A 27866-nucleotide genomic window follows, 5' to 3' on the forward strand; every position below is an offset into this window, starting at 1 on the left:
TCTTCCTCCCGGCCCACATGATTCTTTCCTATCACATGGCGACTCTGCTCTTTCTTTCTCCTTTGGTACCTGTCTCTGTCCTATGGTCCTTCTGTCCCCAAAGCCCAAGAATCTTCCTTCTGCCCTTCCAGGTATAGGCCTTTTTACTCAGCCAGTCAGGAAAATTTTGTTAGGCAAGGTTACCAACATCATTTTGGGGGTACATGAGTGTCTGTTCGTAAAAGACAGCAAGCGGACCTCAGGGATCATAACAATTAGCATTAAAATACATAGCACCAGAGCAACCCCCAGCATATACGTGTGTGGGCATGCATAAGCCACAGCATGTATTGGGTCAGAGGATGACCTTCTGCACATGAATCAATCTCAGGTTGTCAAGCTTGGCAGCCGGTGCTTCTATCTGTTTTATCTGCTGAGCCGCCTCAATGGCCATAATCTTGTTTTTGAGAATGAGTCTTTCAATGAGATCTGTGGTTCTTGGAATTTAGGCTAGGCTGGCCTGCCAGTGAACCCCAAGGATTTTTCCAATCTACTAGCATTGTGATTACAAACCTGCCTTTTTATGTAAGCGCTGAAGACTGGACTCAGTTCCTGGCAAGCACTTTACCAACTAAGCTATTTCTCAATCCCTTGTCTGTTTGTGATTTTCTTCTTGTTTTTGTTTGTTTGATTGTTTTGACACAAGTTCAGTTATTTCAGACTGGCCTCAAATTCACTATGTAGCCAAGGGCAACCTTGAACTTCTCATTCTCTGGACATATAAACTCAGGATCAAACTCAGGTTGTCAGGCTAGCAGCAGGTACCTATACCTGCTAAGCCACACTCAAGTCCACATTTTACTATTTTTATTGTACCTCTGGACTGACTTTTGCCTCACACTCATTGATTCTATGCTGTTAGTACTGGCAATTAAATTACTTATGGTGAAAGTTAACTTTGGAGTTAGTTGGGGAAATAAAACTTCCATTTATAATATTGTTTCTTTGGAAAAATAACTTTTAAACTAAATATGGCATGTAAAGCAACTGTTCTAAAAATTCAGATCCTCTATTCAAATGTATTCTAAATGTCTGTTCAGAAGGAAAGAGATGGGTCCTTTAAAAATATTAGACTTGGAAGGAGCTGTGGGCCTTACAGAAAAGTTAATGAATAATCTTTTGTGTCTAATGCCAATTAGCTTTTTATAACAGTGCCAGCCTTCAAAGAACAGGAAATGGCTGAGAAGAATTCAAGAGAAAATGTCTATCCAGGCTGTAAAAAGCAGCAAAGGGTAATCCTAGGAAAAGAATGATTATGTAAGCAAAATTATTTTCTTTCCTATTGGGTTCAAGTGGGAAAAAAGCAGGATGCTGAAAAATGCTGAGAGGCAAGCCAAACCTAAGCTGCAATAGTGAGACAGAAACAGCATCTAGGAGACATCTATAGAAAAGCTACTGAGCAAAATGCTTGCCTAACCCTGCATTGAAAGAAAAACAAACAGAATGTACTTTTTCTCTTATCTTTTTATTATCTTTGTTCGTTTCTTTTGGATTTTGAGACAGGGTTTCTCTGTGTAGCTCTGGATGTTCTGGAACTCACTCTGTAGACAAACCTGCCTCTACCTCCCAAGTGCTGGGATTGAAGGTGTGACCACCACCTGGCTTCTTTTTATTATCTTATACCTGTATAAGGGGTGGGAAGGTCTGGGCATAGCAGAGCATGCTCTTAAATCTCAGAACTCTGGAGGCTAAGGCAGGCAGATTTCTGAGTTTCAGGGCAGCCAGAATTACATAGTGAGAAGCTGTCTTAAAAAAAAAAAAAAAAAAAAACACCAAACCACTTCTTGTTAAACCAAAATAAAGCCAAAGCTAAATTACACTAGCAGAGGTCTTGTGATGAAATGTATAGGTATGATGAAAGTTTTTATTTAACATAATTTTATGTTTAATTCTACATGCTGATTGTGGAAATGGTTTTTCTAAGAAAAGCTATTTAAATTTTCCCTTTACAAATCAACCTGTAACAAAGTTAATAATGTGTTTTGATATCATTTATAACTATGTACTCATTCCGCTTATATACAGTATATTCAACCTGTTCAGAGAATTAAGTGACCACTAGGAAAAACGTTGCAATTAATCTCACTATTCTTTGTCCTTCCCACATTTACTGTGCTGTCGAGTACACAAGAGTCTTTGCTCAGGACACTTAGACTAGACTCTTAGATTGGAACAGGAGAGAAGAAAACTCTTTGAAATAAACAACACCAAGAGTTTATCTTTCCTCCTTCATGTGGCATTATCACAGCTGACTGTCCCAAAACATTATTTGTATTTACAGTTCAAGACTCTTTAGTAAATGTGAAAGTAATTTACTCACATTACGGAAACAGAATCACTACGTACTCTTCTTTGGAAGCGGTGATCTTCCTGTCTCTCCCGAACACTGAGATGACAAGTATATTCCTACCTGGTATCACCATGTGTGAGGCCGCATGAACACAGTGTATTTTTATTCAAACAGGTGCCTTCCTCTACCCCATCTGGCAAAATCTCTCTCCATACCTGCTCTTCCTCCAGTCTCCTCTATCTTGGCAAATGGCATCACCAGGGAGGCAGAGGCAGAGGCAGATGGATCACTGTGAGTTCGAGGTCGATCAGGTCTACATATCGAGTTCAGGACAGCCAAGGCTACACAGAGGAACCCTGTCTCTTTGAAAAACAAAACAAAAAACAAACAAAAATATAACTGAAGCAAAAGAAAAACTACACAGAAATCTCTCTCTACCCTTGAACCACATAGCATGCTTTACTGTGGGAAGCACTATTGGTGCTGAAGATTATTTACGCATATTGCTAATTGAGTGTTAGCATTAACAATCAAAATTCTATGTGCAAAGTATAAAATTAGAGAAATACAGGAAGAATCTATAATATTAAATATAACTTGGAAAATATTGATGTGAATCAATTACTTTGAAAACACATTTACTGGGCCAGTATGGTGGCACATGCCTTTAAATCCCAGCATTCAGGAGGCAGAGGCAGGCAGATCTTTGTGTGAATTTGAGGGGAGCCTGGTCTACAAAGTGGCTGATATACAGAGAAGCCCTGTCTGGAAAAACCAAAAGCAATGGCACCATTTGCTACTTTCATGTGGAACATGGGTTTTGTTCCCAGCACCCATATGGTATGACCCCCTTTCCAGGGGATCAAACGCCTTCTTCCAACCTCCTCAAGCATCAGGTACACGTGTTGCACATACATCCAAGCAGGTAAAATGATTATATACATAAAATAGAAACAAATGTTTTTTAATGGCATCATTATGGCAACAAGCTCATAATGTAAGTAGATCTTGGTTTCTAAAACTCATTTCTCATTAAATGTAATCACTCGGTAAATTCCAGGTCTAAATATGTAAGTATCATATTTTTCCAGATTATGTTATATTACCTAAAATCAAGGAAGTTCTCAAAGACAGATAGAAATATGTTAAGAGAACTAAATACCAATTAGGACTTCCATTAGCTAAATTTAGGACAATCTGCACACAGAAATCTTTATTTCTGCTACTTTAGTAGCATGGCATTAGTAGCAGCTGAAAGGCACAGTAATGATGTTAACGGAATAGGCAGAGACTAGGAAACTAGAGCCTATAGGACAAATCTAACCAGCCACTTGTTTTTATGAACGAAACATTACTGGATTCTAACCACAGCCATTCATTTATTTACTGTCTCTGCTTCTGTGCAACAACAGTAAAGTTGTGGTCAAGCTTTGTGAACTACACTATCTGGGGGCCAGACTGGTTCACAGAGCGAGTTCCAGGCCAGAGCTACATAGAGAAACCCTGTTTCGAAAAAAACAAAACAAACAATAAAATCCACCACCACATATGTATCTGTGTGTGCACGAGACTGCATGCATGCATGTGTGTGTATAATTATAAACTTGCTTTCTGGATCTCCACAGAAGTTTGCTGAGTTAGATACTATATAACCACAAATAGCTACAAAAAGAAGTTTGTCTATTATGCTAACACAGAATATAAAAGATAATAAAAAATAGCTGATAGGTCAAACAAAATAAACAGCAAGTTGGCAGGTTTCAACACAATCATATAAAAATCATATTAAACATAAATGGTCCATTTTAAAGGGCAGAATTATCATATTTAAAAAAAACACTAAGAACCAACTATGTCTACCTATTTTTTAAAATCACTTAAAATATAAATAGGAAAAAGTGAAAGGATGAAGGATCTAAGGCTACATAAGATAAAACAAGCATACTTCACTGTGGCTTTCACAGGAAAAACACTTTAAAATCCGGACAGAATACATGGAGAAGGTTATGAGAACGCTGAAAGTCATTAATATCAAGCAGAGAGAAGGAGACCAGAATTTAAAATACATTGAAGTAGCAGTCAATTTATCCCCTTTTCCTGTCTTCCACATGAAAAACAACAAAAACTAGCAGTGAGGACTGGGAAAGCCCCAGGAAACCTGTCAAGCTTCAGGAAAGCAATGTGAACGCTCAGATTGAGGATAAAAATGCCCCACGCCATTTTTGGTGCTTTAGTTTTCCCTACTTTGTCCCATCCCAACTTGCAGGCAATCTTTAGTGATGAAAGTTTTTGTTTGTTTGTTTGGTTGGTTTGGTTTGGTGTTTGTTTTTCAATACAGGGTCTCTCTGTGTAACAGCTCTGGCTGTCCTGGAACTCACTATATAGACCAGGCTGGCCTTGAACTCACAGAGATCTTCCTAATGGGATTAAAGTGTGCCACCACTGCCCAGCTTAGTGATGGAAAAGCTTTGAAAAGGAGCAACAACATTGACAGCAACAGGAGCCCTCAGAAATCAAAATCTGAAAGACGGAGGCCTTCCTCTGTTGAGTAAAGTCGTGTCTTTTTGTTTTCTTGTTATGTGGACCCAGATACAGAAATACACTGCAGAAAGGAATAATTAGTACCCTAGAATAGAGAGAAAAAATCCCAGAGGGGGGAAAAAAAAGAAAAAAAATCCCAGAGAACAAGAAAGAATCAAAGAAGCCATATAGAAAAGCAATTTTACCTGCTGAGCAATCTCATCAGCACACATACACACTATGCATTAGTAACAATAAAGCCACCATGTGTACAGTAACCATAAGCAAAGTAGAATTTGGTTGAGCACCCACACAAACACACAAAGAATATTACACACTGGTAAAGTGGTCAACTCACCAAGGAAAAAGAATCCTAGATGTGTATTCACCTAACAATTAAGTTATGTAAAGAAAATAAAAGGAACTAGTAATATTTTCAGTTACAACTGGAGAATTCAACAGTCCTCTATCAGTAAAAGATACAACTAATAGAAAATATTCAGTGATATACACAACACAACAATGCTGTCAACCAACACTTACAGAACACCACTAAAGAGTACAGACATTATTTTGTGAAATACGAAAATAATTCATGTCCTGGGCTAAAAAAGTGAAACTTAATAATTTTAAAATATCGGTCGGGTCTGATGCTCTTTGGGTGGATGACACCTAAATGAACATCAGTACAAAGTCCCAATTTATTTCTAATATCAGAGATCAGACCTCTACTCTTGCCTGATGCGTCTAAAACAAAAAGGGGGAACTGTAGAGAGCTGCGGAATGCTATGCCTTAAAGATGGAGCTGGTTTCCGCCTTCCACCTTCCCAATGGTGAGTGCTCTCTGTCACGAACAATTCCACATTTGGCTAAGGCTGAGGATCTGGCTTGCTTCCATGTATGTGGACCTATCTGCATTGCCCACATGGCACGCTGGGGTTGGCTACCCAGAGGCTATTTAAGCTGTGGGCTAGCTTTCCCCAGGGTCAGATGATTGTTCAAGGTTCCTGAATAAACTGCATTGAAAAAAAAAAAAAGAATCACTTATTTTCAGGTCATAACTGGATTACAATGAAATTAATAACAGGGCATATAAGGAAAAAATCTCTAAACTCCTAAAATTAAGCAACATATTTCTAAATAATCAAAAGATCTTAAAAGCCTCAAGGAAGATTAGAAAATGTTTCAACTTAATGAAAGTAATATCAAAGTGTGTAAGATGCAGCTAATTCAGTGTTTACAGGAAGTTTACAGCATCAATGCCTGTGTATTTTTAAAACCTCAGTTAATGATCTAAGCTTCTCTCCTACGTAATTCAAAAAAGAAGCACAAAGTGAATACAATCAAGAGAAAGAAAGGAAACAACAACTTGATTTGAAGATAATCTGGCTGCAACAAGTCTCCAAGGGCTGACACTTTGGATCTGGCTGACTCAGTATCTGGGTTCTCTTCCTCCCTACTGAAACTGAGTGATCCTTTAAACAGGATGGGATAGGAGGACAATTCTTCTGTCAAGAATGAGTAGCTATACTCCCTCCTAGAACCTCCAAACAAGCTTTCAAGGTCATTTGTAGAAGAACAAAGGGCAGTCAAGATTCCAAGACTCCAGACATACATACCACAATAAAATATAGTGAAAATTCTATATGAAAACCCATCGCTTTGAAATTTAGTAGGTTACTTTTAAAAATTGAATACAGAAACAACAGAGAAAAGAAAGTCAAAGCTGGTGTGCTAAAAGATCAACAAAAGTAAAAAGCATCTACTAAGTCTAAAAAAAGAACGGAAAGAAAACAGCAATTGCCCATTTCAGGAGGAAAAGCCAGGCTGTTACTATATACCATGCAAATATTAAAAAGAATAGTAAAGAATTATTAGGAATAACTCCACATACACGTTCAACAACTCTGAGGAAATGAGTAATTCCTCCAAAACTCAAAAACTGAGTTCAGAGTAAACGGAAGAGCAGGATGTTAGAGGTGAATACTTTCAAACTCATTTATGAGACCATGTAACTACCATGTCACCAAAGTGAGGAGGGAAGATATGGAGGGACAACAAACTAGAGTTTGTTGAACTCTACCCAAACATAAAAATCTCAACAAAGTTTTAGCATATTCAATCCAGAAATGTAGACAAAGAATACTATGTCATAATATTATATAACATGCGCTCTCTCCTGTAGAGAATATCTGAAGATCAATTTATGTATCATCTTAACAAGTGTACAGAAGAAAAACTGTGCTCATACAATTTGACCCAGGAATTATATCTGGCAAGTGTCTTACTGGGATTCCTGTTGCTGCGATGAAACACCATGACCAAAAAGCAAGCTGAGGAGAGAAGGTTTATTTGGCATACACTTCCACATTGCTGTTCACCACTGAAGAAGTCAGGGCAGGAACTCAAACAGGGCAGGAGCCTGGAGGCAGGAACTAATGAAGAGGCCATGGAGGGGTGCTGCTTACTGGCTTGCTCCCCATGGCTTGCTCACTCTTCCTTCTTATAGAACCCAGGACCACCAGCCCAGGTATGGTACCACCCACAATGGGCTGGGTCCTCCCCATTGATCATTAACTGAGAAAATGCCTTACAGCTACATCTCATGGAGGCATTTTCTCAACTGAGGCTTCTTCCTCTCTGATGACTCTAGCTTATGTCAAGTTGACACACAAGGTGCACGCGGCATTAATCCCAGCACTTGGGGAGGTAGAGGCAGGCCTCTGCGAGTTCGAGGGCAGCCTGCAAGTTCCAGGATACCCACAGCTACACCAAGAAATCCTGTCTCAAAATACAAAACAAAACAAAAAAGAGTTGATACACAAAACAAGACAGTACAGCAAGATACAACAGCCATTCATGATTTTTTTTTTTTTTTTAATTTTAACATCACCTTGTACCCCAGCTGGTTTAAAGCTCAAGATTCTCCTACCATACAAGAGCTCCATTTATGATTTAAAAAAAAATTTAACTGACTAGTAATAGCAGGAAATTTCCTCAACCTTAAAAAGGTAATTCATACTAAGTAAGACCTGATACCTTCTAGCTAAGATCTGGAATGAGGAAGGAATGTAGTCTTTCTTTCTTTTTCCTTCCTTCTTCTTTCTCTTTCTTTCTTTCTTTCTTTCTTTCTTTCTTTCTTTCTTCCTTCCTTCCTTCCTTCCTTCCTTTCTTCCTTCCTTCCTTCCTTCTTTCTTTCGCATATCTGCTTGTATATTTCGTGTATATTAGTGTTTATTTGCATGTATGCATATATACCAGAAGAGAACACTGGATTCCATTATAGTTGATTGTGAGCCGTCATGTGGTTGCTGGGAACTGAACTCAGGAGCTCTAGAAGAGAGAGCAGCCAGTGCTATGAACCCCTGAGCCTTCAGGAATGTGTATTCTTTCCACTCCTGTTCAACATCATGCTAGAAGTCTTAGCTGGTACTGCTGACAGAGGAGAAAACTGTTAGAGAATCATGCTATTATTACTATGGTATTATTAATATTATTATTGATGCTGGGAGTGACACCAGGACCCTGTGCGTGCTAAGTGCACACTATACCACTGAGTGACACCTCCCAGCCCCACACTGACTATAAAACCACAGTTATCAAGACAATGTTGCTGGGCATGGTTGTGCACACCTTTAATTCCAGCACTCCAGAGACAACGGAGAGTCAGATCCCCGTGAGTTCCAAGACAGCGTGGTCTATATAGAAAGCTCCATGCAGAGCAGGGCTACAGAGTGAGACGCTGTCTTAAATTAAATTAAATTGACATTGTTGTAATAGTGAAGGGATAAATATCAAAGCAGAATAGAGTCTAGAAATCATTTACTATGAATCTGACCAACCAATTTTTCAAAGATGCATAAGTAATTCAATATATGCAACTAGTCATATAAGTCAGTTATAAGCAAAAATAAGCAAACCTCACCCTAAATTCATGTTTTATACAAAAATTCACTCAAAGTGAATCACGCCTGGTGTGATGGCACATACTGCAACCTCAGCATTTGGGAGGCAGGCATGGAAGAAACTGCTTGAAGAGTAAAGTCAGCCTGGTGTATGTGTTAAGTTCCAGGGTGATTAGGGTTACATAATAGGACCAACAAAGCAAAAATTAAACAAACATAAAAAGGCCCAAGATCTTCATGTAAAATACAAATCTTATACATTGGGGCCTCGAGAGATGGCTCAATGGTTAAGAGCACTAGTTGTTCTTCCAGAAGTCCTGAGTTCAATTCCCAGCAAACACATGATGGCTCTATGTGTTTTATACAACCATCTTGTATATATATTGTATATATATACAATATATATATGTATTATACAACCATCTATAATAGGATCTAGTGCCCTCTTCTGTCATACAGATGTACAAGAAAACAGAATACTCATATACATAAATAAATAAATCTTAAAAAAAGAACTATACATGGTAGAAAATCTTTGTGATCTGTAAGTAGGCACCAAGTTTAAAGGCATATCACCAAAAGCTTGACCCACAGAAGAAACTCATTATATTAGTGTTCATAATATTTAAAATTTTTGCTCTACCAAGGTATTGTTAGAAGACTAAAAATACAGGCAACAAACTGAGAACATATTCGCAAGACATATAAAGGTCCTATATCCTAAATGTATGATGAGTTGCCAAACCTCAAGAAAACAACAACTCAACTAAAAATACAAGCTTTGGATACTTGTCCAAACAGCACTTACAAGATGTTCAACACCATTATCTCCGAGAAAATGAAAACCATAGTAAGATACTATGTATATCTATGAGAAGGTATTATAGTACTGGTAAGGATGGGACACCAACTGGGGAACTTCTGGCAGATTTTAAAATAAAGTTTAACATATACTTACCATACTACCTAGCAATCCCACTCCTGGGATTTCTCCCTAAAGAAATGAAAATTTATATTAACACAAGAGCCTGGTTATCAATATTACTGATGCTCTTATAGTTGATCAACTATAAACTGGAAACAATCTGAATATTCTTTAGCAGGATAAGCAATTTATGGTATATCTATATAAGCGAATACTCAGCAATAAGACGGAACAAACTACAGACTCATGCAACAAAATATAAGAATATCAAAGACATTCTATGTTGAATAAAAGCAGGTATCCAGAAAGGTTACATACTGCAAAATCCCCGTTATATAATATTCCATGTTCTCTTTGGTTTTGTTGTTTTGAGATATGGTCTAACTATATAGCCCACACTGGCCTTGAATTCAAGATTCTCCTATTTCGGCCTCCTGAATGCTAGAATATAGGTATAAGCAGCCATATCAGCTATATAACATTCTTAAAGTCAAAACTATGGTGATGGAGAACAGACCACTATCAGGTGTCACAAATACGACTAAAGGGAATTCAGAGAAATGAGGTATTTTGTATTGTAATAGTAGTACTGGTTACATTAATATATACTTTGGTTAAAATGCATAGAAGTATACACAAAAAGTAAAGTTTATTGTGTTTTTAAAAAAAATCATTAAATATCTTTAAAGTTAGAATCAAAGTTAAAATCAAAGAAGCCAAAGAATGAGCAAAGGCAGGAGGGAGAAAGCTACGCTTAAGTATTCAAGGATCCTTACAAAGACAATGTCTCAAGGATGAGAGCTCAACTAATCAAGCACTCTTGACAGTGAAGACAAGGACTGAAAGATGGCATTGAGCTATGGAGAGGTCACTGGTGGCTCCGATGAGAAGAGGTCACAAATATTAACAGAACACTGGTTTAAAGATTTTTAAGAGAAAATGGGAGAAGACAACAAATTGGAGTCAGAAAGTGCAGGCAACTCTAGGTTTTAATAGAAAGGACAGAGAGGAACTATGATAACTGACAGAAGCAGAGGTGAGAAGTTTTTAGTTTTGTTGCTTGTTTGAGGAAAGAAGACTGAACCCAGGATCTCACTGGAATGCACCCAAATCCATGAGACGATGTTTTTAAGGGCAAGAAATAAAGCTATGTATATATGCTGATACAAAGACCTAGTAAAGAATGAAAAAGTAATGATGTAGTCCAAATGATTTCCATTAGCTGTTCTCCTGCACATATACTATAATTGCTTGTTTAATATCTACCTGGAAGAGGGAACCATAAAGTCTAGAAACAGGCAAAAATACATGTTATCAAGGATTTCTTTGAATTTCAATATATAACATATACGAGATAATATGCATTGCTGGGTGTGATGGTACATGCCTCTTTAATCCCAGCACTCAGGAGGCAAAGGCAGGCAGATCTCTTGTGAGTTCGAGGCCAGCCTGGTCTACACAATGAGTTCCAGGACAACAAAGGCTACATAGTCAGACCCTGTCTCAAACAAACAAACAAACAAACAAACAAACAAACGAGGTAGCATAAAATACATAAATACACAATCACATATATTACATAACATATATAAATGTATTATATAACATGTACATATAAATATATTGCAAAATGTGTTATATATAAATTACAGAAGTATCTTAAAACTTTCTAGATATCATACACACATGCATATATACACACACACAAAATGGTATATACTCATACTGAGTAAACTTTATCCAATTCATGTTTATAATCCTAATATCTAAGAAAGTGTAATTCAATGAAATATATCTGCTTATGGCTATAATATGTAATAAGCCAGATCAAGAAAAGGCTTTTTAACTCCTTTGGCCAAAGGTTAGGGAAATATCTACTGACAAAGTAGCCACTCCACACAAGCATAAGACTTGAGTGTGAGCTCCAGAACCTACTTTAAAAAGCTGGCTAGTCTTATATCAATTTGATACAAGCTAGGATTATCTGAAAGGAGGGAACCTCCATAAAATGCCTCCATAAAATCCATCTGCAAGGCACTTTCTTAATTACTGATTGATGGGAGACGGCTTACCCCACTGCAGGTGGGGCCACTCATGGGCCAGTGGTCCTGGGTCCTGTAAGCAGGCTGAACAAACTGGGGAGCAGCACCCCTCCATTGCCTCTGTGTCAGCTTCTGCCCCCACATTTCTGCCTGTCTGAGTTCATGTCCCGACTTTCTTTGATGATGTACAGTAACATGGAAGTGTAAGCTAAATGAACCCTTTCCTGCCTGACTTGCTTTTTGGTCCCACTGTTTTGTCACTGCAATAGTAACCCTAAGACACATCTTGTAATCCTAGCACTGGGACTCAGAGAAAGGCAGACACCTGCAGCTTGCAGGCCAGCTAACCCAGACTGCCCAGTCTACTCGGTGACCTCCACAACAATAAGAAACCCTGTATTAAAAACAAACAAATCAAGGTGGATGGTTTCTGAGGCACATTTGAAATACTCTAGGCTGACCACTGACCTACACGCACACAATTACACACATATGCATGCATATACATCCGATTACACTCACACCTGTTCAAATACACTCACATACAGGCATATACACAATCACACACACACATACACACGTCTATCCATGGGAAAAAAATTGCTAAGCTCTGGGATAAATTAACTTTCTTCCTTACAAACATCCTTTACATCACAAAGTAATTTCTGCTTCCCTGCCTTCTCCATATCCAACTACATGATCACCTCAGCCCCAGACCTACATGTCCACTATGAACCTGGCTGAATCCTACATTTTCGCTGCTAAAAAGACAAAGGGGTTTTGTTTTTGTTTTGTTTGAGACAGCATCTCTTCTTGGGCTGGCTTAAAACTTGGAATCCCCCATTCACGTCAGACTCAGGAGTGCTGAGAGGCATGGGCCACTTCATCCAGCCTTTTATTATACATGTTCTGCAGTTCTTTCAGGTTCCAGTGGGCATAAATGACATTTTTCAGAAAGCAAATATCATCAAATAAAGATTAACATTATCAACTTCAAAAAAGGGCTAGAATGTCCCCAAATATAGTATTTTGGAGTGTTGGGGGTCAAATCCAAGGCCTTCCACATGGTAGGCAAGTAGGAACTATATCTGTGGCTCCCAAATCTAAATTTTTAAAGTGAAAAAAAGAATATTAACCCAAAACATGGCTAAACTTTGATGAAGAGACACCTTAGATAAAATACATTAATTCAAGAAACAATTTTCTTACAAAACCATTTCTAATTAACTATGGGGGGAGGAGACAGACCCTGAGACCTGCCAGCTTCTCACCTGAAAATATACAGTTACTATATACCCTCAACAGAAAGGTTTCTGCCTTGCAAAACTCAATTGTGCATTCAAAACCAGTCCTAAGAAAGGCCTCTAATTTGTTCCATTGTTAGTCAAGTGGTTTATGCATACAGGAAAAAAAACTAGCTATATATAATTCAAAAAGAAAAAAAATGGGATGGGGGAAATCACCTTTCTTACTTTTTTCTTAAACTCCAATCTTATACTTCCCTTTACTCCCAAAAGCAGGATCTTTGCCAGACCCCTTAGTCCCCTCTCAAGCATGCAAATGTATTTTGTACCCAGAAAACACACTCTCTTTTTAATGAACTAAAAAAAAAAAAATCCAAAATACAAATCAACAACAACAAAAACAATCTGTGAATGCTCATAGAAGAGAAAAGAGAAAAACTGCAGTGAAAGAAAATACAGAGATGTGGGGGAGGGTCAAGATGGATATGGCAAGTCTGGAGCTTAAACAGACAAAAGATAATGAAGGTGAAGGGACTGTAATCAAACAAAATGGTGTGCAGGCTGTCATTTCATACAAATTAGAGTCAGAAATATATGAATATTCACTTGAATAAAAATCATTCATTATATGAGTGGCCCTTCAAGTAAAAGGACCTCTGTCAAGGCTCAATGTGGCTTGCATTCTTTGTTTGATTTTGCAATTAAAACAAAACAAAACAAAACAAAAATGTGTGTATAGAAGAAAATGAGAGAAAATAAGGTTGCATGTGCACAAACCCCAAAGCCATCGAGAGCAGGAGTAAGTTTCCTCACGATATAACCAAATGCTGTGTCAAAATCAGACATTCAAAGAGTGTTAATAAAGGACAAGAGACTCTTCAGCCGATCACATGACTCAGGATCCCTCCAGATGCACATTAGGATTCAGATTGAACAGTAAACAGAGTAGGCTACAGGGTAGGGTTGAGGACTTGAAGAAAAACACAATGCAGCAAAGGTCATCAAAATGAAAACTGTCTTCTTGCCTCACAATTTCAAGAGAACTTTTATTGAAAAAAAAAATAGCTGTGAACCAATTTAGGCTGAAATAATTACAACACTTCTACAGTCTAACCTCTTAATGATGAATAGAATTTTTCTCCCTGCTTAAGGATCAAATCGTTTGGGCTCTACACTTGTCTGGAACCATGCTGTGGGCTATTTCCCTTAATATATAACCAATCAAAGATGTATTCAGGCTTTTGTGAGATCCAAAGCTTTGTAAGTACATATTCTAGAGCATCATGAAGTTTCTCTAAAAGGAGCAAAATGGTATAAAGCTACAGTCTCCCTGTAGTAGCTACCCTCAGTGGCTCCTCAAGGCGGATGGACACTGAACTCTTTTATAATGTACCAAACACTAAATACTTTTTCTCACAGTACTTGTCCCATAATATTTATACCGAATTTTTCTTCCTTTAATTCATACCAACATAGGACAAAATCGGTTGTTTAAGGGGGAAAGGAAAAAGCAAAACAAAGGAAAAAAAAAACAAATAACAAAGCACCACTAACAACAAAAAAACCTCTTTAAACTCTGTACTTGTTAGAAATACAGTAAACTAACTTGTAAGCATTAATTAGAAACAAAAATCTACTTTATAGGCTTAATGATAAGTATAGTAAAGTATTTAACATAAATCCTTACTGGATGACCATGTTCATATGAGGCATATGTAAATATTACCATTGTTAAACTCTTTGTTTTTCAAGACAGGGTTTCTCTGTGTAGCCTTGGCTGTCCTGGACTCACTTTTTAGACCAGGCAGGCCTTGAACTCACAGAGGTCAGTCCGTCTCTGCCTCCCAGAGTGATGGGATTGCAGCTGTGAGCCTCTGTGCTCACTAACTTTGTAACTTATACACAACAATAATTGTCCATATTGGGAAACAAGTCACATAGCACCGTCTACATGTAAAAGGTGAGACAAGGCCTTGGAAAACCCTCCTAGCAAATTCATCACAGCAACCAAGCTAAGCCAAGGGTTTAAGGACAAAATAACATGCCTAACAGTTTTATGAATTAAATTTGTATTCGTTTATTTGCAACAGATTCACAGTCTACAGAGTCCACAGGATGTCAAAGACTATGACTAGAGCGCACCATCCGTTTATATTGAAAACCAGCATGCGACTTTAGGATAGGGTATTTTGTCACTACCAGTATTCTTGCTGTGCGCATTGTCGGTGTGGTGAAAGGAGTAGTTTTTGTTGTTCTATTTTGTTTCCTTGTTTGTTGGTTTGTTTTGGTTTTTTGAGACAGAGTTTCTCTGTGTAGCTTTGGCTGTCCTGGACCTCACTCTGTAGACAAGGCTGGCTTTGAGACCCACCCAGCTTTGCCTCTGATAGCTGGGGTTAAAGGTGTGTGCCTTTAACCATGCCTCCTAGCTCAGGGTGTTTATTTTTTGAGGCAAGCTCTCACTATTTAAGTCCTGGCTCCCAGGACTGAGCTAGGAGGATTGCAGGCATGTGCCATTACATTTGCTCCTGTATTCTTTATAAAATAATATTTTGTTGATTTTCCCCTATAAGTCATGTTAAAATAAAATTAATGCTATAGTAACTTTTAGACTACAATAAGAAAGTACTCAATACAAATGTGATTGGAGTTGGAGTTCAGTGAAAAGTGCTTGGCGGCATTCACAAGGGCCTAGGATTGATCTTCACATCACCAGAAAAAAAAAATTCTGATACCACAATTGGAATATTATTCGGCCATATAAACAAATAGAGTGCTGATACATGAACCTTGAAAGCATTAAGAGAAAGTAACCAACACAAGTCCCACATTTTAGGAGTCCTTTTATGTAAGATACCAAAATAAGAAAGTTATGTAAATCATGGGGGGAAACAGAACAATGACTTAAGAGGAACACAGTATTGTGGGATGATAAAAATTCTGAAACCAGAGAGAAGCACTGTATCCATAATATCACGAATGCACTAAATGTCACTGCATCAAACACTGTGAAATGGTTAACTATGTTATGGAAATTTCACCTCAATAAAAAACAAGGAAAAAGCTTCTTATTCTTTATGACTTAAAGAGGGACATGTTACATGTTTGGGGGGTGTCAAATAATAACATTACAGTAAAAAGGGAGTAGTGAGAGTCAAAGGACACCATTGAGAAGTGACAAGCCAGGGCTAGCAGCTCAGCTGAAGCTCAGTTTGCCGGGAATGCATGATGTCTTTGTGCAATCCTAATCACAGTGTTGTGGTTTTACATGACTATGATCCTAGTGCTTAGGAAGCAGAAGCAAGAGGTTCAAGATTCTGCATGGAGTGTTCAAGCCTAGTTTGGGCTATATGAGACCCTGTCTTAAAAAAAACAAACGAACAAAACCAAAAACACTAAAAAAGTGATATATGACATACTAAAAGGTTAAGTATTAAAAGGGAGAAAACAAGGATCAGGACAGGAGCCTACCACAGAGGGACTCTGAAAAACTCTACCCAGCAGGGTATCAAAGCAGATGCTGAGACTCATTGCCAAACTTTAGGCAGAGTGCAGGTAATCTTATGAAAGAAGGGAGAGATGAAAGACATGGAGGGGACAGGAGCTCCACACGGAGAGCAACATAGCCAAAAAATCTGGGCCCAGGAGTCTTGTGAGACTGATACTCCAACCAAGGACCATTCACAGAGATAACCTAGAACCCCTGCACAGATGTAGCCCATGGCAGCTCAGCCTCCATGTGGGTTCCCTAGTAAAGGGAGCAGGGGCTGGGAACTAAGTGGCTGGGTCTTTGATCACCTCTCCCTCAGGGGGAGGCAGCCTTACCAGGCCCACAGACAATGAAGCCAGTCCTGATGAGACCTAATAGGCTAGGGTCAGATGGAAGGGGAGGAGGAGCCCCCATCAGTGAATTGGAGGAGGGGCATGGGAGTAGAAGAGAGAAGGAGGATGGGATTGGGAGGGGAAGAGAGAGGGGGCTACCGCTGGGATACAAAGTGAATAAACTGTAAGTAATAAAAAAATAAATTAAAAAAATATTTTTTACCCCAAACAAAAACGGCGATTGTAGGTATAATAAAATTATAAACATAAAACCACCACAGCAAAAAACAAAACAGTCCTCACTTACCAAAACAATTTTAAAAGCACAGGGGGGAAAAAACCCAGGAAATAAAATACAGATAAAAATGGAAACATAGAATAATACAACAGCATTTACAGCAACCTTTGCCAGGAGCTTAATAAACGGGGGGTGCTGAGGCCTACTTCAAAAGCATCAGGACCTAAGAGCCACTCCCCAGTACTCATATAAAAAGAATGGGCAGAATTAAGCACGTGTGTAACCCTAGCACTGCATGACACAAAGATACTGTGGAGTTCCCTGGACAGCAGGGCTAGCCAACTGGTGATTCCAAGCTCAGGGAAAGACCTTGTATCTAATTAATTAGCTAATTAATTAGATGGAGGAGCTGGCAAGGCAGCCCAGTGAGGAAAGGTGTTTGCCACCAAGCCTAAAGACTAAGTCTGATCTTTAGTACCTACAGGGTACTAAAGCTGACTCACCCGTCATCCTCTGACCATCTTATGTTCTACCTCCAACAAACACATGTAAATAAGTGGGAAAAGTGATCAAGGAAGACACTCAACATCAGCCTCGGATCACAGACATGTGCACATCTCCAACATACACACACTAAACAGATACATAATAATCTTTCTGTAAGTGGGTTTAATTCACTTATTGAAGGAGGAAACTTTCAGATGAATCCTAAGTGAAATTCATCCCTCTCTGCATACAAGAGATACACCTAAATCAGAGATTAGGAAGGCTAAAATTAAAGGATTAAACAACAATACACCAGATAAAGGAAAACAATAAAACATTATCTTGATGCCAAACAAAATAGAATTAGGGAAAAATAATAAAATAGGACAAAGGAGGATATTTTACAATGATAAATGATAACATTAAAAGTAACAATATAACAGTTCTCCATGTCTATGCATCAATTAAAAAACACCAATATAAAGCAGGAACAACAGGATATAAAATAAGAAATTGCTTTTTTCACCAAACAGTATGTCATGGAAATAACGGAATCTTTTAACGGCTACATAATGCTTTATTATATTTATATTTTCTATTCAGTTTATTCAGCCAATCTCTTATGTCTGGCATTTTGGTATCATTGAAGGATAAATGCATTTTGTTTTTGAGATAGGAAAAAAATGGTTTTGGAAAGGGAAAGAGGTGGGATGGGGTTGGCTGTGATAATGACAGTGATACCTTTCTGACTAAATAGTGCGAACCTGTCTACAAACAGCAGCAATAGCAGCAGCAGTAGCTAAAACGGGCAGATCTCTCTGAGTTCAAGGCCAGGCTGGTCTACAAAGCAAGTTCCAGAACAATAAAATAAATGTAAGATTAGTGCTCTTAGAGAAAGCTCCTCTGCCACTTCTGCATGCGACAACATGGTGAGATGTTCATTTATGAAACATGTAGGGCATGTCAAAAATGTAGTGCCTTGATATTGACTCCCTGGCCTGCACAACTACAAAAAAGGAATAAAAGAAGAAAAGAATGCTTAAGCCACCTAGTCCATATTTTTAGTACATCAGCTCCTACAAACTAAGACTAGGAAAATCACAAAACTGAACACATTCACAAACGAATGGACCCAACAGTTCCGAGAGGATAACAGTACCACCTCCAAAGGTCTCCACACTCCATCAGGCCCACTGTCCCACCTGCCTCATCCACTCTGATTTTTTTGTTTGGTTTTGGTTTTGGTTTTTGTGTTTTGAGACAGTGTTTCTTTATGTGTAGTCCTGGCTGTCCTGGAACTTTCTTTATAGAGTAGGCTGGCCTCCAACTCCACCTGCCTCTGCCTCCCAAGTACTGAAATTAAAGGCGTGTGCCACCACACCAGGCCCCACACTCTGATTTTGCTTTCACCAAATGCTAGCATTGTTTCTATGGTCTGGAACTTTGCATGAATGAAAGCACATTATCTAAATTCTTGCACACATAATATTTCATAAAGGTTCATCTAAGCTGTATACATATCAGTCATTGGTTCCTTTTTATTGCTAGTTAGTAGTTCACCAAATGACTATATTGATTTATTTCATTTCATTTTGTTTTCAGTTTTCTGCTGCTTTAATTTGTGTTTGTGTGGACATGTTCACTTTTCTTGGTAAAAAAAAATATGAACAGGGGGCAGGGAGATGGCTCAGGGTGCAAAGCACACACTGCACAACTGTGAGGACCTGGGATTGGATGCTGAAGCCACATAAAGCCCAGTCCTTCTGTGGCAGGGTGGAGGCAGAAGGAGAAGCCCCAGAAGCACGCAGGCCAGCTAACCTGGCACATTAAGAGGCAAAACAACAGACTAAATTTCAAAACAAGGTGAGCCAATGCCTGTAATGAATTTCAAGACAGCCAGAGCCACATAGAGAGACCCTGTCTAAAAACAAAACAGGACAACCAAAAGACCAAAGCACCAGGCACATACAATACACAGATATACAAGCAGGCAAAACACACACATAAGACATTTTTTTTTTTTAAGCAAGGCTTCGAGGAGGGGAAGAGAAAAAGGAGCAAGGCCCAAGGATAAACAATATACTTTTATTAAAGTAGAATAAAAATACAAGACTGTGCTTTACAAAGATAAACTAAAAAACACCTGCTTTAGAATCACCTGACATAAAATACGTCTTAAAATATGCTAATTTCTAAATTTCATTCTATGGCTAGTCAATCAGAATTTCTAGACCCATTTAACAACAGCACAAGAAATCTCATCCATACCATTTTGAAACTTGGAGGTGATGATTTTTTGTAAGCATGAACATGTTCATTGTGTGTGCGTGCAAATATGTGCACAGATGTGCATGAGCATCAGATGCTTGCCTCAACTGTTCTCTGTCTTGTTATTTGAGATAGGGTCTGTCACTGAACTCAGAGCTCCCCATTAGGCTAACCTGGGTGGCCATCAGACCTCCTGTCTCCATCCCCAGGGCTGAGATTTACAGGCATCTGCTGTCACACCTGGCTTTTTACAGATGCCGGGGAAGGAACTTAGACCCTCATGCATCTGCGGCAAACACGTCATCAACCAACCTATATTTTCCAGCTTCTCATTTTTATTTTTAACTATTTATTTACTTATCTTTGGTTTTTCGAGACAGCCTTTCTCTGTGTAGCCTTGCTGTCCTGGAACTCAATCTGCAGACCACGCTGGCCTCAAACTCAGAGATCCATCTGCCTCTGCCTCCTGAGTGCTAGGATTAAAGGCATGCACCATCACCACCCAGCTATAATTTATTTTTTATTAAAAATTATTGTGTGAGTAGGGGTGTGTATGCACCATTGTATGCATGTGTAGATAGTGGCCAACATTCAGGAATTTGTTTTCTCCTTCCACGAGGGGTTCCTGAGACCAAACTCAAATTAGGCTTGTATGACTGATACGTGCCTTTACCAGCTGGGCCATCTCCCCAGCTGACAGTCTTCTGAATGGAAACTGAAAGGGTTCATTTCATTTTATTATTTATGTAAACATAAAGAAGAAGTTATTTCTGTCTAGTGAATAGGTTTTGCAAAATTCTTATGGATTTAAGAATAAACAGCACACCCCTAGATCCAGCAGTCACTGGTTATCAGGAAGAACAAACTGTCTTTAACAAAACAATGCAAAGCATAGGGGCCACAGTATGAATCCTTTTACTTAGGGAAGCTGGAGAGAAAATGTCAATTCTTGGAAGATTCTCATAGAAAGACAATGATGTTGTGTTTGGTAAGGAGAGGAACCCACATTGAGCTAGTCATAGCACCTCCAGAAAAGCAGAGTCTTTTAGCCAGGAAGTAGTGGTGCATTCCTTTAGTCCCAGTTCTCAAAAAGCAGAAGCAGGTGGATTCAAGGCCAGCCTAGTCTACAGAGTAGAGTTCCAGGACAGCAAGGGCTACACAGAGAAACCCTGTCTCCAAAGAAGGAAAAAGGAAAGAAAGAAAAGAAAAAAGAAGAGCTTCTGAAAGGGTAGACTGTATTATATACCTGAAGAAACTGTCCTGGATCAACTGAAGCAGTCAAGTTAGCTTGTCTATGGCGTCACCTGCACAATGACCTTATCTGTCTTTGTCAAAAAAGTAAGGTTCAATGACAGATTGAGCTAAATAGTGAATAATGACAAGCCCAGACTACACAGTAAAACCTTATCTCAGAAATAACAAAACGGAAACCTGGACCAGGAACAGGGCAGAGCATGGCTGCACAGCCCTGTAATCCCAGCATTTGGGAGGCTGAAACAAGAGGATTGATCCTGAGGGCCCCCTGGGCTACACAGCAAGACTCTGTTTCAAAAGCAAATAAGCAAACCAATAGTTTAAACACTGAGACTTTGCTGTGTGGAAACTAACAACCATATAGTTGAGGTGTTTCAGTCTGTACCACCTGGCAACAGAGTACAACAGCACCTGATTAATTCACTAAGGGCTTTCCTTGATGAGAAGGGGGAATCAGACACACATGTGTAGAATGAATGAATCTCCACAGCTTTCAGACAATACAAAGGAAAGGAAATGCCTGTGTTTCAAGACAAAATATCAGAAAAAGACTCTGATCTCTCTACTGAACACAGACTAGAGATCTGAGGTGGTTTTAATATAGAGAAACAGAGACTGTATTTCACTCCAAGAGTTGTGAGGCATACCATGCCATTATGTGAAACATCTATTACTGTGTGGTAGCAGCGGCTGTTCCCAGTTCTGAGAGAGAAAAAGGAAAATGGCTACAATGTTAAGGAGAATGGTAATAACCAAGAAAATTAGGACTGTCTGAATTTGTGGGAGATATTTAGCATGCGCCATACTAAGTTTGAGTAGGAACCTGCACCTGCGTAGTGACGGCTGCTGGTTAGAATGTACGCTCCCACTGTTCTGTTTACTTAAATCTTACCCCCTTTTCTACCACTTTCCTGTTTCTACAATTCTTTTCTTCCATCCTTTGGCACTTAGCATTCCTACTAGTACACCTTGTTTTACATCAATTATTTTCTAATGCATCTCTTACCAACAAGATTGTGTGCTCAGGGAACAGAGGTCATGGAACTACTGAAGTCAGGGAGATTGTTGCCTGTCTCCTAGAATTTTTTCCATAATGAATACTTAATAACACTATCAGCAACAATTAAGGAAGAGACCCAGGGCTCAATATGAGCCTAGGATTAGATTGCCTGGGCACCCAGATCACCATTTGCAGGATCATCAGAGGAAACCAGCAATTCAGTGAGACCCTAACCCTTACAGTTTCATTATCTGCCTTAAGCCTCTCAGGTGCCCCGTTCCTTTTATGCCCTCCAAAGCAGCCCAGCATTCCCCGGTTAACCCGCAATGGCCAGATGTGCCTATGAGCACTGAGACAAATATTCCACAAGCCTCAACACTACTAATCCCCCTTCTCTGATTTATTTTTCTCCATAGTATTTATCACCTCATGATGATCTAACTGTTTTCCAACTCTTAGATATACATTCCATGAGGGCAGATATAAGATTCTGTTCTATTCACTGCTGTAACTCCAAACATCGAACAGTACATGACTCATGGTATGGCTCAATTGATATTTACAAAATAAATAAATGAATACAATAGTTCATTTGTCAGCAAATATTAAATGCCTACAGTATATTTAAAGGATACATCTCCAAACAAAAAGAGCTTAGTTTTTATTTTTGTGACACTTATAGCAAAGAGAATATATCAAACAAAAATTACAGTTATGTACAATTATGATAAATGATAAAAAGCTTTCAAGGAAAGTATAGGATTTATAATAAGGGAGAGTTAACCTAGTAAGACACAAGGGGAGATTCAAAACTATACCCTGAGGAAATAAAATTAAGCAAAGCCTGAAGAGTAAACAGAATTAGGTGAACAAAGAAGGGTAGAAAAAGATTTTAATGAAAAAGAATGTATTAATGTTTACAGGTTTGTAACCCTGCTGAGAATAAACTAGCAGGCAACACATTGCTCCTGAAATGTCAGAAGGGACAGCATTTGATGTGTTAAGCTTGGCATTTTGATAGACATACATGAAACCACCACCAAATCAGATCATGAACACCCATCTGTCTCTGGAATGTAATTTTTATTTAATTGACTAATGTCTGCTGATATCAGACCCTGAATATGCACTGTTATATGAGCCTTAGTGGTTCAAAGAAGTGAAAGAGCCCAGAGTAACAATGTTTGGAGAAGACAAAGGCTATAGCCAGCAGTGCCTCGCAGGTCATGTTTAATTTTTATACTAAGAGAGACTAAGGGGGCTGGACAGATGGCTCAACTGCTCTTCCAGGGGATGCAGGTTCAATTCCCAGCACCCACACGGCAGTTCACAACTGCCTGCAACTCTAGTTCCGGGGGATCTGACACCCTCACACAGACCTATGTTCAGGCAAAACACCAATGCACATAAAATAAAAATAAATATATCTTTAAAAAAATGAGACAAAGAGAGACTACAAGCAATCGGGCTCAAGTAATACTGACCTTCAACATGAAGCTATTTATTTGCATAGTAACATGTTCACATTTGTCTTTTCAGGCATATCAACCTAACAGACAGATGACAAATAGGAGACAGTCAGGAATGGCTTCTGGAGCAGCCTGCTGGGGGCCCTGTGTGAAGGTGTGTCTCTGTATACGATTATTAATTCTGTACAGGCAGGGAGCTATGGCCCATCACACAGCTCATGTTTTGTAAATACTTGTTCCTTCCTCACTTGCCTAAGGCAATCTAGAATTGTATCTGATTGGCTTTAACAAAGAGCTGACAGCCAATGCCTGGGCAGGAAGTGAAAGGTAGATCTTCTGGGAAGACAGAGGGACTCTGGGAGAAGAAATCAGAGGGTGGCGATTTGACAGCAGTCACAGGAGTGAACAGACAGGCACCAGATTGGAGCAGAGTGGTAGCCCTAGCCCCATGATGGGATGTAGTACCAGGATTAGCCAGGATAAGATTAGAGTAGTCAGAAGGCTGTTCAACAAAAGGCCTAAGCTTTAAAATATTAGTAAGCCTCATTATTTATATTGCTGGTGGGTCAAGTAGTCCGGTTATAGGAACCCTTCAGGTAAATGCAATAATACCAGCAAGATATTATAACAGTTTGGCTAAGGGGTGAGGGGCAAAAGATAAGTTTCAGATTGATTCAGATAATTAGGAAGCAGTATCATCAGGACTTAGTGATAAATTAGACAGAATGAGAAAGGAAGAGAAAAGACTCAAAAATAATCCAAGGGCTGGAGGGATGCTCAGCAGTTAAAGGCAGTGGCTGCTCTTCCAGAAGACCTAAGTTCCCAGCACCCCCATGGCAACTAACACCTGTCCAGTTCCAGAGGATACAATGTACTCTTCTGGCCTCCTCAGGCACCAGGTATACATGTGGTACACAGACATACATGCAAGTAAAACACCCATACAAATAATAATAATAATAATAGTTTTTAAACAATCCTGTTTCAAACTGCACTATTAGTTGAGTGACGGGTCTCTCCTCCCATCATGTGAGTCTTAAGAGGTGGAACTCAGATCACTAGGTCTGGAACCTTTATCTCCTGCCATTTTGCTTCCCAGCAGTCAACATATTTTTCCTATCGTTTTGCTTGTATGTGTCTGTAGTTTGTTCCTTTCATTGTTGAAAAGTGTATCCACTCTATGACCGTGCCAGCTCATTCTACTATTCTCTTGCTCAAGACTGCTTCTAGTTTAGAGCTATTATTACTAAAGCTACCATGAAATATACTTATTAAAAATTCTGTTGACTCTTGAAATAGGCTTTCATTTAATTTGAGTGAATATTCAGGAATACAATGTAAGATAAATGTCTGTTTAGACCTTTTCCCAAAGTGATTGTATGCTATTTTAGATTCCTAGTAACAATGTTTATCTGAGGATTTTGAGTTTTAATTTTAGCTATTCTGACTGGAATGCAGTAATGTCAGTATAGACTTAATTTACACTGGGGGTCTCATGACAAATTATGCTAATTTATTAGCCATTTGTATATAAATTTTGTGTTGGGTCTGTTTCCCATTTTTGCTCGTATTTTATTGGGTTGTTTGTCTTTTTTTTATTACTAAGTTGTCTATACACCTTACATAACAATCTTTTGTCAACTAAACACTTAGCAAATATCTCCCAGGAGACAAGCATCTATTGACTGAATCCTCCCTCTGAAATCAAATAGGTCTAAAACCTGGCTCTACTTAAACCTAACTGTAGGAATTTGAACAAGTCTTTTAACTTTTGAAGGTATTTTTTCCATACATAAACTAGAGATAAAGCTTATCGTTACAGAGTTATGATGACAAGACAATGGAGCTTGACATATCTGGAACATAAAGGTCCTCAAGCAGGAGTTAGTCATGTTCCTTTTTAATTTTAGTTCCTTGATAATATGGCAGCTGCTGCCTTAAATAGCTGCAATTCTTAAGAGTGTAAAACTCTATAAAAATTTAAATTCTCACAATGGTATAAATCATTGCAATAGGAGGCTATAAAAAAATCAAGGATCCTGGGAAAAGATTAACATCTCTTTCTTTTATTACAGTAACATGCAAAATAAGATTGAATCTAAAAATAGTCAAATCAAAAGCAATTCATCTGGAGGTAAAACTGGAAAAATAGCTATAGAATTTATATTATATTGTGCTAACAGTCATGTCCTATAGTATATGAAAACTGAAATGACATGCTATTGTACAAACATTTGTACTGAATCCCACCTATACTAGAATTAGCCAATTTTTATCCTTTCTATAAAATATTCACATAAAATTAACTTCAGCATGTTGATAAAGGTTATATTAATAACTTATTAAAATAAGTTTAAAAAGTTTTAGTAGTCGGTATAGGACCTATGCAGTGCAGAATTTTAGGCTTATTTTATTTTATGGGTCTGAGTGTTTTGCCTGCACGTAGGTCTGCATACCACATGCATGCTGGGTACCTTTGGAGGTGAGAAGAGGGCATTGGATCCCCTGGAACAAGAGTTACAAATGGCTATGAGCTATCAGGCAAATGCTGGGAACTGACTGAACCTGATGCCTTTGAAAAATCAACAAGTACTCTTAACCACTGAGCCATCTCTCCAGCCCCTACCCTGTTTTCTGTTCTTACGGTTATTGCTATAAAATAAATCAAGTTCTAGGTATAAATTTTGTCCCCCTAATACACTAGTTAAATTAATTAATGCCTCTAATTCATTTTTATTCACACATGCAGATATTATCTAATGTAAATTAAAGGAGATAACCTTACAAAAATCTTTACTTAGCACACAATTCTTTAAGCATACAATAAGTAAATAGTAGTTATATATTACTGGTCTTAAAATAATTTAGTCAAGTTTCTTTTGAGTTTCTGTGAATACTTTTGGTTTTACTAATTCCAATTAGAGAGAGTAACTAAGATATGATTACAACTATTTGTTAAACTAACTGAAAATTATCCATGGGTATTATATGTTTTACATATTTCACATGTTTGTTTGGTTTTTTTTTGAGACAGAGTCCCTCTATGTAGCCCTTTCCTGGAATTCACTACATAGACCAGGCTGGCCTTAAAATTACAGAGATTCAATTGTCTCTGCTTCCCTGGTGCTGGAATTAAAGGCATGTGTCACCACACCCAGGCCTCACGTTATCTTAAATGTCACTTTCTTGGAGAAATCTACTAATCATTCCTATGTTCCCCAAAGCTAAACAGAAAATAAGGAATAATGATATAAAAAATAAGAAAAAAGCATATGATATTGAAAAGGGTGTTTTCTTAAATGTATGAAGCATTTGTTTTTACTTATTTTGTGTTACTATTACGTGTTGCCACAGGTTATGACAAGGCTATGATTTATGACCAACCTTTTCTCCCTGTTATCTTAAAAAAAAATGTAATTTGCATGCAGGAGTGGAGAGGAACAACAGCAATGCAGCAATTCCTCCAAATCTATGATCCTGACAACCCGAACTGTAAGATCAGTGATGATTAACACTAGAGAGGAAGAGATCTCATTGGCAAACAAAACACTTCTCCAATTCTTTTAAATGGCAGGCAAGAGACAAGACATTCTCCCCACCCTCCAGTGAGGAAATTCAGGGAGAGTGAGCAGTCTCTACACAGACACCAATGCTAACCAGCTGTCACTGCCTCTTCCTCCTTCCACAGCCTGCCGCATCTTCTCAGCTCCTGCTTGAATAGCAAAGCAGCATCTTAGAATCATTTCCCAAGGCTAAGGAGACGCTTCATCATGGAAATACCTGAAGACCTTCGATCTACACCTGAACCAGTTTGAAAGTGGGAGAAGAGAATGGACTTCATAAAGCTGTCCTTTAACCTCCACATATGCCAAGGCATGTGTGAGACCATACATACAAATCACATATCACATTGACACATATTCCCCCACACACAACCAATAACTGATTTTGAAAGATTTTATTTTTATCTATGTGCTTGTGTTTACTATGTATTCTGCATGTGTGCGGGGTGCCCTTGGAGGCCAGACAGATCCACCAGAGCTGGAGTTACACGTGGTTGTGAGCCATCCAACATGGGTGCTGGGAACTGAACTTGGGTCCTCTGAAAGACTAGCAAGTGCTCTTAACTGCTGTGGCAGGAAGATCAACAGGTTCAAGGCCAGCCTTGGAAACTTAGTAACAACCAAATAAAAAGTATAAAGAAAACTAGCAATACTGTATTTGATCTTTAAAGTCTATATAACAGACTTGCTTGTAATGTGCTATCGTTACAAAAGTTAGTGTTTATATAAAGTGCAGCAGATTCACCAACACAAAGAATACCTTTCAGCATTTAGGTTACCACTGACACATACTCAGGAAATGAA

General features: G+C 38.5%; 1 protein-coding gene and 1 long non-coding RNA gene across 2 annotated transcripts in view; one reads left to right on the plus strand and one right to left on the minus strand.

The window, feature by feature from the left end:
* The window catches only part of Zswim5 (zinc finger SWIM-type containing 5), a 112454-nt gene that overhangs the window by 66466 nt on the left and 18122 nt on the right, over positions 1 to 27866 (minus strand). The window lies entirely within an intron of this gene.
* LOC132652745 (uncharacterized) lies at positions 1203 to 27724 on the plus strand. The gene is made up of 3 exons (XR_009590319.1): positions 1203 to 1296; positions 23570 to 23653; positions 27188 to 27724. It is a non-coding gene; the product is annotated as an uncharacterized LOC132652745 (long non-coding RNA).

This window comes from Meriones unguiculatus, chromosome 3 (assembly GCF_030254825.1).
Source record: "Meriones unguiculatus strain TT.TT164.6M chromosome 3, Bangor_MerUng_6.1, whole genome shotgun sequence".
Taxonomy (NCBI): Eukaryota; Metazoa; Chordata; class Mammalia; order Rodentia; family Muridae; genus Meriones; species Meriones unguiculatus.